Source organism: Cyprinus carpio, chromosome A23 (assembly GCF_018340385.1).
Source record: "Cyprinus carpio isolate SPL01 chromosome A23, ASM1834038v1, whole genome shotgun sequence".
NCBI classification, from domain to species: domain Eukaryota; kingdom Metazoa; phylum Chordata; class Actinopteri; order Cypriniformes; family Cyprinidae; genus Cyprinus; species Cyprinus carpio.
The window spans coordinates 14,749,574-14,763,339 of record NC_056594.1 but is presented as its reverse complement, the minus strand read 5'-3'; the positions used below and the strand labels follow the sequence as shown (position 1 = coordinate 14,763,339).

The 13,766-nt window shown below is 37.1% G+C and overlaps 1 pseudogene; it reads right to left on the bottom strand.

The window, feature by feature from the left end:
* LOC122134371 overlaps window positions 1-9,013 on the bottom strand; it is a 10,407-nt pseudogene extending 1,394 nt beyond the window's left edge.
* Between the last annotated feature and the right edge of the window lie 4,753 nt (window positions 9,014-13,766).

Below are 13,766 nucleotides of genomic sequence, written 5' to 3'. Positions count from 1 at the left end.
AATAAAATTAATTTACTTGAAAAACAAATATCTCAAAGTAATCCACACCTCAAAAAAATAAATAAAAAATAAATAATAATAATAATAATAATAATCTTGATTTCTATAAAAACAAGTCACATAATTTTGTTTCAAGTATTCTGAAATGATCTTTACTTTGTCATAATCATTCATTTTACCAAGTGCATTTATTGTTGTTGTTGTTTTTTTTTTCCATGAAAAACAATTTCATCTATTTCAACAAAGAATTATTTTTAGAGTTTGCAGTAAGAATTTCACTCACTTTAGCTTGAAATAACACCTCAGGTTTTAAAACGTACCTCCTCTTTGGTACACAAGTAAACCCCCATTGATGATTATATACACTTCATGCTTATCTGGGATTCTTGAACAACTTACTGAACCCTTCTGGCATTTGGCTTGATAAAAGGGCAAAGCTTCTTCCCCCTAAAGATGCAAAAAGTCACTTTTAAGTCCATAAAAAGCATACCAAGCTCCTTTTCTTAAATCTTAGAGAAAGTAAAAGGTTACAGGATTAATTCATAGCCCATATCACAAGTGACATAGAAAGTGTCCGTCATGATATACTGAGACTGCTGGGGCTGAATACGTTCGTATTGAGGAGCCACAGGGTTTGGGCATGGCTGCGCTATGAAAGCAGGGAACAGTAATAAAAACATACATGCTGGAAAACAGGCCAAATATCATGTCCAAAATGTATTTTCAGACAGCCATCAGATCTGAATCCCAACTCCAAAACTATTCATCATTTTAAACTATTATTATTTTATTATTATTATTTTTATTATTATTATTTTTTTTTATAATTATTTTTTTTGCACAACACTGACAGCCTTATAATATGTAACCATTTTGGGGCACACTCACAATAAAGACATGCATACAACAGTAAAAAAAAATGCATTGAACATTTCAATTGTACTGTGTTAATTAGCATTTTGATAACATCTTAAAATGTTATTTTGAGTCAGATACATTTACTTGAAATGTGCTTGACAGAGAGTCCACACAACACATAAATGGTAAAAACCTTCATATTAACTATTAATATTGCACACGCTCAGGAATACTTGATTCTGATTGGCCAGTCGTGGTATTCAGTGTTCAGCCACTTCTTAACAGAATGCATTGCCGACCCACTTTTTCAGCAAGTATTTTTCCAAATGGTTTTAAAAAGTCTTTAAGAGTTATGTCATGAACCAAACCAACGAGGAGACTCACAACATGTCAACCTTCAATTTGATAGAAAATACTAAAATACTAAATTTGATGCAAATTTTGATGCAATATACTAAAATCGTGCAAAAAGTCAAAAGTATAAGACAGCTTTAATGAGGGAAATAATTACCGTCCCACGAAGCATTGCAGATTACAATTAAATTAAAACTATGGAGAAATATAATATTATTTTGAAGATGTTGGTTTTATATGTAGAAGCAACATATTTTATATTTACTGCAGCATATGCATGTATATACAGTTAAGTAAATTGAAGGGTTATTGACCTGATTACGTCATTCACAGTGCTTCATGGGAGTGGACAGACGCTAAAGAGTTCATTTGACTTATTGAGATTCTCCGACTGGTGGAGATTTCTTTGCATGTGTAATGTAGTTTTTCACTAGGTATTCCTGCATATTGGTGAATGCAGTTATTCAAAATACATTGAAATAATGCAGGCTGATTGCTTCAATTATTATCAATTGTATTTAATTGTCCTAAATATATTATATTTAATTGCTTCAGCTATTAACAATCTCATAGCTCCTAGTTGGTCTTCTTTAAAGTTTTTAATTTATCATTAAATTCCACTCTGGAGAAAATCAACTGGATTTTTATTTATTTATTGGATTTATTATTATTTATTTATTTTTTTAAAGAAGTATTAAGGCAATTTACAGGTATGGTTATAAAACATTTGCAATATTTACTGCTGTTGGGAACATTATCCCTTACTTATCATATAATGGAACAGAAAAGGGTGTTGTAAACTACCTGTGCTAGTATACTTGATCTTCCAACCTTTGCTTTTCCCCGAGTGGTCTGAGCAGAAGGTCACATGAACTTTGTGAGTTCCCGTCTCTATTTTTCTTGGTGGGGTCTTGCCACAAAATGGTCCGTACTCCCTCTCACCTGCAGTGATCTTAAACAAAACAGTTTGAATTGTCAGTGAATACAAATGGCAACAGATAAACAAGTCTCTTGGGAGTTGGGAGGGTGAGGAGAAATAATAAGCTGTTGTGGAGGGCATGAGAGAGCATACATTATGTATTCAACAGCTTTCAGGTCAGTGATTAGTGGAGTAGTCTGACGCTTATCACCAGTGCTGAGGAGACCATAGGCAGTCAAGGGGGGAAAAAAGCTAAAATGAAAGACCACAGCTATAACAAGCTGTTAAACACCATAAAATGGGATTGGATTTAGTCATTAAAATCAAATGAGCTTTGATGCAGAGTATAAAAATCAGTGCTGAAAGTAAACACTCTTAAACACTTATCATGCTTATTTTCATGGAGAGCCTTATGTGTGTAAACCACTCTAAAATCAATCTTTCTTAACACCCAACAAGGACACTAGAAGGCATATTATAGCTCTCTTCAAACAGTACTTGTACCATGTACTATAAACTGTTCTATATATTTTACTATTGTATTACTATTGTAGCTCAGTATATAGTGCAACAATATATGACTGTTTGTGGGGATTCTATGAACCATATAAAATATTTTATTGCATTCAGTAAACATCAATTACACATAAGAGTTAACCGTCTTATAGTTCTTTTTAGTTCGTGGTTACACTTTAATCACTGTATTTTCATTGTTAAAATCTGGGTAAGATTTTTATTGTGGGGGTCACACAAAAATCACACTGAAAAAAATCTGTTAAAAACACAAATCTTCAACATTAATACTTCTCACACATTGCAAAAAAAGCAGGAGAAGATATGATTGTATATAATTAACTGTATTTAACAACCATTTCTAACATTTTTCTTATAAACTGTAAATAGTGTTAACAGTATTAGCAACAGTATTATTATATTATTAACAGTAAACTATTTTTGTTACATTTTAAACAGAAAATTTTTAGAAAAGCACTTGTTCTATGTGCTTTTCTGAAGCTCAAACAGTAGAGCATGGCGCAAGCAACACCAAAATCATGGGTTCAATTCCCAGCAAACTGATAAAATGCATAAACTGATAAAACATATGCCTTCAATGCAATGTAAATTTCTTCAAATAAACAGTGTCTGCCAAATGCATAAATGTAAATACCTTCAGTGAGTGTTCATAAACTGACATGATGACAAAAAAAAAAAAAGAATTAGGTCCATATATCGGTCTTTAACAATGAAATCAAATTGTCTCGCAAACATCATAATCATAATAGAAATTTTGTACACACATTGCACAACACATCAGAGTGTTGAAAAAGTCACACAATTTCAAGGAAACCATAGGTTAGCAGTATTTCCAACGATTAGTCAAACTGACCCACAACATAATATAAGGATATTTTGCCCAAAACTTAAAATTTTGTAATTTGTGTCGTTCCAAACATGTTTCCAACAACACTGGAATGTTTCCAACATTCATGTTGTTCCAAACATTTTTCAAAATGTCTTCTGTGTTCTGAAGAAGAAAGCCATTCTTATGGGTTTTTTTAAATGAGAGAATTGTAATTTTGAGGTGAACTGCTCCATATAATCTCTCCAATCTCTGTTTTATCAGGCAGAGGTATAGAGAATTCCCATGGACCCACAAGGACCCCATTAAAGTGACCCACACATCTGTCCACACACATACTATTATGCCTGTTGCTTTTTGTTTGAACTACCATCCTAGCTAGAGTGCTGTCAGTGCTTGTTGATTGTAAAATAACAGACCTTAAGGATGTCATAAGGGCAGTGGATTTCAGGATGGGTCTCCACATCAAATAGGTCCTGGAAGTCCAGGGTTACTTGGAAGCCTTCCATCAAACTGATATTGTAATCACACTGGCTCATCTTGGGGTAAACACCTGGGTACTCTGGACTGCTCAGTTCTCCTGACCTCTCCTGAAACACCTGCCCACTAAGAAAAAAATGCATTTTCACACTCACTAGGAATTGTCAAGAGCACACACACAAATGTTCAACAGACAACTATATCCATGCCACATTTAACACTGAAGGATGCAGGAAATTGCAACATTGATTTGGGATGCTCAGAAGTAAATAAACCTTTCCACCTGTAAAATGGCCAGAGAAAGGGCTTTCCGTCACTACTTTTAGAGTGACATTTATGAAGAGTTACAAACATAACATGTGGCAATTATTAATGATACAAATACAAAATACAAAGATTTTTCAGGTCGTAAATTTGCTATTATTTTTGCATTTATCCTATCGATATGACTGAGTGATGTGTAAAAGGACACAATGAATAAATGAACATCTTTACTCAAACCTTAACAACTTTAGATGCAAGGATCGCAGGAGGCCTCAAATTATGGCTGTTTTTGTTATTTACATTCACTGCACGCTATTACCAACTAATCTGTGTATTATGGGATGCATTTAGGGCCCATGTTTTGATAACTGACCATTTATGATTAAAAAAAAAATCAGTTGGTAGTTATTGAAATATCGAATACAATAACAAGACATACATATTCATTTGTGCCTGTTTATTCACAAAATAAAAATGCCATCATCAACATCAAGTTGCTGCAAATCCATTTGACTGACTTTCTTTCATGATACACAAAGAAGAAATTTTGAAAACTTTCTTGTTCACTCTTTTCCATGCCATTAAAATGAATGGGGACTGGAGCTTTTAAGCTTTATATATTTATTTTTGTATTTATGCATTTGGCAGATGCTTTTACCTAAAGCGATTTACACTGGATTCAATGGACATATTTAATTAGTTCTTGTTTTCCCTGGGAATTGAACCCATGATCTTTGTGTTGCTAGCACAATGCTCTTCTATGTAAGCTAAAGGAAGGCTTTAAAGGGCACAAAAGAACAAAAAAAAGTTTCAAAATAACTTTATTACAAAAGCAACATATACTAAAGCACTATTATTCATAAAAACTCATGAAAGATGCAGTGATACATTTTTTGAGTTAAAACAAATCAGTTGATTCAGTCTGAATGTTTAATTCAAGAGCTGTCTCAATGACCCAGTAGTAGTAGTTCTTAATGTAACAGCTTACTAGATGGGAAGATTTTCATTGAATAAAGGCTTATATTTCTCACGCAAAGCTATCAAATGGCTTCAGAACACTTAGAATATAGCACACAAGTCAAATTTAGATCACATTTATCCTTTTGTGTTCCACCAAAGAGAGCAAGTCACACCAGTTTGGAACATTAAGGTTTTTTTTTTTTTTTTGGCCAAACTATTAATTTAATAAATGAACCCCAACAAGTGCAGATGCTACACATAATTGCTATAAATGGGGAATTTCATCTGAGAAGGGCAAAGGTCTTCTTATTCATATGATTAAATGATTCAGACACAAGTCATTGTTTCTGTCTTCCCTTCTGCGCAATATGATGTGATGTCTCTATCTTCCCCATTAGCAAAGAAAAACAATTTAGAAGCATGTCTAGGCTGGTAATTGTGATTAATTACCCACCATTAGCACAGTATACAGCTCAAAACAGGTATCAATTTTCAAATGATCCCTATAATACTGTTCCCTCAGGAACCAATGGTAATTAACCCAGACTCGCTTAGAGTGACAGAGATCAACTACTTTATACAGGCAAACCAGCGAGACGCTGCCCAAAGTATCATCAGTCTATTTCTGAAGCACGCTTCAGGCTAAAGCCAGTTAGCGCTGTCCAGAATCACAGTAAACATTAGCACTTTAAATGAGAGTTTTTGGGACTAATCCATTTCTGCCAGAAGTTTTCACAACCTGAGGGGAAGTCGAAAATGTAAATTTGTCTATTTGAAACCCTACACAACCCTCGCTTATATCGAAAAATGCCATGCGGTTAGTTGTGGCAACCCTATCAATGATATAACAAACCCCTATTTGGTGACTCTATTTCCCGCCCGATTATAGGCTATGCTAGCTCAATCAAGAGCTGTTGACAGGGCTGATAGATAGTGTGTGGTGAGCCGTGGCTGCCCGGCCTGCTGCTGTGACCGCTGTTTCAATAGGTCTGTAATGTACAAGAGTCACTACTGGAGCATAAATCAGTACTGAGCTGTATGACAATATTTCCTGAAACACCAGGATTTGTTCAGAACTTATACCGACAGAAGCTGTGTTAAGTATAAATATGTTTACATATCTTAGATTACAGACAAAGAAACAGTCTGTTGCTCATATATGCATTTATTATGGACATAGATCAGTGATAATGCTAAAGGTGCTATAGTACATTTTTTAAAATTTCAATTAAATTGTGATTATAATAATGTGTTATATTTTATAGTACCTTTTTAAAGCCTAATGTCACTTTTAAAAAGATTAAGCTAACTTAAAAATTAAACTCTATTGTCATTTACTCATTCTTATGTTTTTGTTTTTTTATCCATACAATGAAAGTACATGAAATTCAATGTTGTTTTGTATTGTACACACACAAGGAGTTGAAACTGTTTTTATAAGTTCTTCTTTTGAGTTCAGAAACAAGTTTGGAACAACACGAGGGTGATTACATGGTGTCAGAATTGTCATTTTTGGGTGAACTATCACTTTAAGAGAGCTTTTAGTTGCATAAAAGATTTTATGGATCTGGTAGCCAATAATGGACTCTATGCGCAATCGCTTATGTGTTTAGTTTCAGTGGCCACCACAATTTCCATTTTGGGCATGTATGAAAAATGGTGAGAAAATTAACACAAAATTAAATCTTGAGGAAGTGTTACATGACAGGACAAAATCAACACTGAAGGTACCTGATGGTTGAATATAATATACTATATATAATATACTATATAATATTCTACCACAGTTGTGAGTATAAAATATTGAGTATACACTATGTGAGTATACAACAGTGGAAGCTTGCATAGCACTAAGATTTTAATGGCAATCAGTGTGCATAGAATCATTGATGGTCTATCAAAACTATGTTTCATTGAACAGAAAGCAATAAGCAATCTTTAATGTGCCTCAGTGCTTTACATGCTATTTTTGATGCATTTATTGTAACTAGCTTGAAAATTAATGTACACAATATTGTATATAATATCATATAATGCCCCATATATTTCATGATCAATGAGAAGAAATGACTACATCCCAGGGGTTTCATCTGTTCTGGTATCCGGTACAGTATCTTACCAGGGTAGTGTCTTTTATCATCATGGAGTTGGTATCCCAATCTGCTAGTGCAGTAAAAGCCCCCCACATAATTATGGCAATTATGGTCACACACAGGCTCTCCATCAACAGTGCTCAGGCTCTCATCAATGTCTATAAGAGTAAAAAGAGGCTGTTTAGCAACAGTTCTCACTTATATGGATTTGGACTTCAACTAAGATCAACACATGTATGATATAATGGTGTGAGTATATATAAAATGTAATCTATTTCATTTTAGAATATACAAAATTATAAAAAGTTAAAACGTAAATATTAGATTTTTTAATGTCTGTTTTTTAATTTTTTTTTTTTTTTAAATTTTATATCTAGTTTAATCCTTACTCTTTACAGCAAGAGGTGACAGCAATAGAAGGAACAATCATGCCATGAGAGAGACAGTCATGCTGTAAATCCATTGTTTCCATCACCTTCGGCGGAAAAAAGTGCCTGGAAGCCTGTGAATCAGTCCTCATTGGAGTAATCTGATCTGAAGAGCATGGACATGGTGTTGGTGGCAGAATAGATGACGGTGTTTTTGGGCGCATCACCGTAATTTTTCTCTGCATCACCACAGAACAGGACTGTGTCATTTCTTCTGTGAACACCTGGAAAGTTTCAGCAAGTAGTCATCATTACAAGCACACATGGGTATCCTGTATTTGATAGAACAAGTTTAGTTAGCATGCTAAGAATAATAAAAATATTATTCTTATATAAGTATTCTGATAAAACTTTTCAAATGGTGCAGTTCACTAACAGGTTTACTAGCAAGATGGTTATGTAGATCTACATTGCACTTATTTAACATTTTTTATAAATATTTTTAATATCTGATTTATTATAAATATATTTAAATATTTCAGTAAAAATGTACATTATATATTCAGTGTTTAATGATAAATCTCTCATTTTAAATTGGCACCACCTTTGTGAACTTATGGATCAAGAAAATATACATATTAACATAAACATTACAAGCTGATTTTGAAATGATTGTAGGCTCTTAGGGGGGATTATTTTAATCTGAAAAAGACTGAACATTTCTAATAAGGTTAAACTTTGTTAAGATTTCAGCCAATCATCTAACAGATTCCTGATTTAAATCTGATTTGGATTTGCATTGGCAAGAATGTCTTATCTTAATGTTTTTCTCATTTAAAACTGCAGTTCTCTTTATTCAATTCCAAGACATATCCCAACTTCTAAAGCACATTTACTATAAGTACTTATTTTAATTTATTAAAATATATCTAATTAATACAATTATACAGTATAAATTTAAAACATTAATATAAATAATATTATATTTAAATAATTATTTGTTTGGTAAACATGCCATAAGGAAATTATTTCTCACAAGTATAAATATAAAAGATGCTTGATTGTATTGATTGCAGATTCAAATATGATTTCAGTGAATTCTGTCCTAGATTTCGTCTTGGTTACATATGGTAACCCTTGTTCCCTGAAGTAGGGAACGGAGACGTCATGTCAGTGACCGACAAATTGGGATCTCGCTTCGAGAGATCAGTCTACTTCGAGTGTAAACTAAACCAGCCAATGCACATTGGCATGCAATTATTGCATCCACAGTGATCACAGAGTGAGCATAAAGAGGCAGCCGGTGCAATGCATAGCAGGTTTTCGCTGAGGAGCTGAGCTGGTGACCAGCAGCCATGGCGACGGGACATGACGTCTCCATTCCCTCCTGCAGGGAAGGAGGGTTACCATATGTAACCTAGATGTTCCCTTTCAGTCGGTCACTCTCAACGTCACGTCGGTGGATGCTGCCCCTTCCAGTGCCCTGTGTGAGCCACCTGCGCCCCTTTTTGGTGTAGGCCGGGGCTCGAAACAAGAAGACTATTCACATTTGTCATAGCACTACCCGCTCAGTGAGATTGGATAACACTGGGAAAACGTACCCGTTCCACTTGGAACAGGGACGTTGCGGAAGCCCCATCCTTCCCGAAGGAGGTCTCAGGAGCAAATACACATATGAACATCTGTTTAGGTGCATATGGAAATTTGGAGATGATTGTATCCCTCTTGGAAATGGCAGAGGTCTGCCGGGGAAACACGGGCTCTGAGGCTATAACGTGGACTATAACTTCTGGGATCCACTTAGGTCACTCATATGGAACCTAGCCCTCTAACGGTTTTCAAGGATTCAGCGAGTGAGGGCCTAGCGCCGGATGTTCTGCCGCATCTGGCTGCCGAGGGGTTGGAGGAGCTCAACAGGGTCTACAGTATGCCGACACTAACCGGGGCCTCTCAGTGCCACTACCTGTTTAAGGTGAGAACACAGGAGGATACCGGTTCCACACAAAGGCTATAGAATCTAGCGAGAGTGTTGGGGGTCACCCAGCACACAACTCTACAAATATCTTTCAGCGAGGAGGAGGATGCAACACTTCTTGTAGAGTGAGCTCGCAACCTGTGCCTGATAAGCCAGGGTGATGGCATCCACAATCCAGCCAAGTATGGTGATAATTTGTGCTCTGCTTAACCCATCCAAAGTGCACAAACACAGCAGTGAACACACACACACACCGAGAACACATACCTGGAGCAGTGGGCAGCCATTTATGCTGCGGTGCCTGGGGAGCAGTTGGGGGTTCGTTACCTTGCTCAAGGACACCTCAGTCATGGTATTGCCGGCCCGAGACTCGAACCCACAACCTTAGGGTTAGGAGTCAAACTCTCTAACCACTAGGCCACGACTTACCCGCTTAGAGATGGCCTTCCCCTTCTGCCGGCCTCCGTAACAGACAAAGAGCTGGTCTGAGGTCCTAAAGCTTTGTGTCCGGTCTACGTAGCATCTCAAGGCTCGGACAGGACAGAACAAAGCTAGGAATAGGTCTGCCTCCTCTGGGGGCAGTGCTTGCAGGTTCACCACCTGATCCCTGAAGGGAGTAGTGGGAGCCTTGGGCACATAGCCGGGCCGGGGCCTCAGGATTACCTGGGAGTCAGCCGGCCCAAACTCTAGGCATGAATCGTCGACCAAAAATGCGTGAATGTCCCTTACCCTTTTGATGGAGGCCAGTGCAAGCAGGAGCAGAATTTTCAATGAAAGAAACTTTAGCTCAACAGAGTGCCCTGCTGTAGTGTTTTAAGCACTAGAGACAGGTCCCAAGAGGGTATGGAGGGGGGCCGGGGAGGATTTAACCTTCTGGCCCCCCTAAGGAATCTGATGACCAGCTCATACTTACCTACCGACTTCCCTTCTAGGGGGTCATGGTTCGCAGAAATCGCAGCAACCTGGACTTTGAGGGTGGAGGGAGACAGCATTCGCTCCAGCCCTTGCTGCAAAAAGGAAAGCATGACCCTGATCGGGCATCTCTCGACAAACAGGTTCCACTTCAAGGTGTAAGGCAGTGAGAGGTCTCTGGAGAGGCAAACAGGTCTACCTCAGAATGTCTCCCACTCAGCTGGACTGTCCGGGGATGGAATCGCCACTCTTCCGAGAGCGTAGCTTGAGACAGCTCGTCGGCCATATGGTTGCGCAGGCCAGGAATGTGAATGGCATGAAGTGACCTCAGAACCTTCCGACTCGAGTTGCGACATGCGATGGGAGCCCAGACCACCTTTTCGGTTGATGTACGCAATGGTCACTGTGTTGTCCGTTCGGACCAGCATGTGCTTGCCTCGTAAGCACCCTTTGAGATGGTTCATGATCTCAGACCCCACTGTATATTTTGGATATTGATAAACAGTTTTATCAACACATAGAATCATTGTAATATTACAAATTTAGCAAAAGCAACCACAATCCAGTAACACTGAGATGATAGGAAATTCATATTAAGAAGGACAGATACAATCATGGCATTAACAAAAACACACACAAAAAACGCCATCCTAACTGCTGAAACATAGAAAATGGACCAAAATTATATTATAAAATCACTTTTCTAACACCAATTGTTGATCACTTTTGGCTGTGTTGTGATAATGAATAAGAGAGATAACACTGCAAATATGAATGGCAAAAGTAGAATAGTCACACTAATATGAAAAAAAGTATTTACAGCCCTATGATATTTTCAGACATATAAACTGCGATGTGCCACAGGCAGATGTTTGTAATGAAAAACAACAGGTGACCCTGAAAGCCTGTCGCCGTTGCATGTGCCAATTACCCTGAGAGCAGAATTAATTCAAAATGCCTTTGTAATGCTATACAGTCCCTTTCATTTAAACCTTTTGGCACAGAATGAGATGGTTATTTAATGATTTAAAAATGAGTGAGAAAAGGAGAGAGAGAAAGAGAAAGTGGGTGAGCAAGAGAGAAAGAGAGACAGAATGAATAAAGCGACAAATGTTCCATAAGCAAGCTTATAATAGATCCCTTATTTCCAATACACAGCGCTGGTAATGCTTGATGTATGAGGAGATCACATTAATTATCCTCATAAACGACAATGATAATTTCCAGCTGCACATACCCCTGCTGATTGTGGCTGTCAGGTGTAATGCGCTGACCTCTGTCATCATGCCTGCTTGAGAAGGTCACAGGTTGTTGGGACACAGCTGAAGTGATTCTTAAAAAAGAAACAATCATTCACACTGGTTTCTCAAACTCTCCTGGGTACTCTGATGGGAAACCTCTGAAGGCATTTGGGTATCTGCATGTTTTAGGGGAAAAGATTTATGATTTTTTTATATCCAAATTTAAAACAAAGAGGAATATTGGCTAAAATGGGTGACCCCCCACCCCCCCCCCCCCCCAACCCCGGTTCTAGATGGTGTAGTTACAACATAATGTAATGTAAGGTATAAGAACCAGTGCTTACTGACCCCTTGGGATACATGCTACATCTAACTTCATATCACTTCATAAATCCACATGTAATTCAGACCAGGCTGCCTTTGGACTTATAAAAAACATGGTTTTCCAAACTTAAATCATAACCGAATACCATCAGAGTTGTGTCACAATGGGAGAATCTGTCCTAGGTCATGTCGTGATCCCCTTTCCTCCATTTTCCTGTGTGTTGTCAACTAATTTGCTTTCAAACTAAGCAAATATATTCCAGTGCTGTAAATGGAATCTGCCAATTTCTTATAAAGCAAAGCCTGAGATGCTGAGTGAGCACATCAATGATGAGTGTTTCACTATCTGCACATTTGCTAATAAAGCAAGATGTTATTGAATAATGAGATCCACAACTGAATCCAGTGAATTAGACAATCACTACACATTCATTTACTCATAAGTGACTCTACGTCAGAGACCAGATACTTGTCAGTGCATCAGCAAGTGGTTAGCTCATGTCTAATTCGAACACTGTTTAGAGCTCTTTACTTCCTTTTATAATTATAGATCAAGTTCATTTTGAAAAGATGAGTCACTCTTCAAGTACTCGCATCTTCTGTCACAGAGTATACACTTCAACTCTGAGGACAGCTTGAAGCATTAGGTGAACTATAATTAAACAGTTTATCGTTCTATCAGTCCACGGTACACATATTCCATCCCATTAGCCTTTTTGTATATAATTGACATGTTTTATGCCGCTTTGTATTTAAAACATCAGAAAAAGCATCTCAGGTTCAGCCTGGATGCAAACAAGAATATGAATCCAAGCAACAACTAGCAATTTCCCAAATAATCCAACAAAAATAACAACAGGATATTTGCATACGCATATTAAGAGCCTCAAAACCTTCATTCTGTGCAGCCCAGTAATGCTTGCTGTACCATATGTAATGAAGTGCATCCTGGTAAAATGCCAGTCAACATTGTCACTTTGATGTGGAGTACTGTGAACACAAAATACATATCCAAGATCAATACAGATGAAGAAACAGAAGGGGACAAAATGACACTTTAGACTGTGAGAAAAAAAATGGCTCAAACATCACAAACTAATGCAACCCTTGCAGCTAAACATCCTGTAGGATTACAATGTGTATGATACATCATAAGAAACCCCATAAACACACTGATGGGTGGTTGTTTCAAGAGAAAGCTGAATCATGTGGAGTAAATCAGATGTTGGTGTTAACATTTCTTTTTTTTTTTTTTATGCACGCCACTCAGGTGACCTAAAACAATTATGTAAACAAGGATGTAAAGAACATTGTCAAAAATTCAACTTTGTTATTTACACCTCTCAATGGTTTCTGTAAAACCATTAAAACTACAAATACTTATGACAGAGTAATCAATAGCATCACCCAGCTTTCCGTTTGCTCAGCTTGAAACATAACTTACTACAATCAAGGCAATCCGTTTCAAAGCATTTCATTTTCCCCATGGTTTAACCGTGTCACAAAATGACAAACAAACAAAAAGAAACACTCTTTGTAGCCTCACGGTTTTTCTGTAATAGTGCAAGATTTCTTAATTTTCTCCAAGATTTCATTGGTGTGTCCACAACCTCTGGGGTCAGGTGTCAGAAACCAGAAAGAAGCGGTAATCAGTTCAT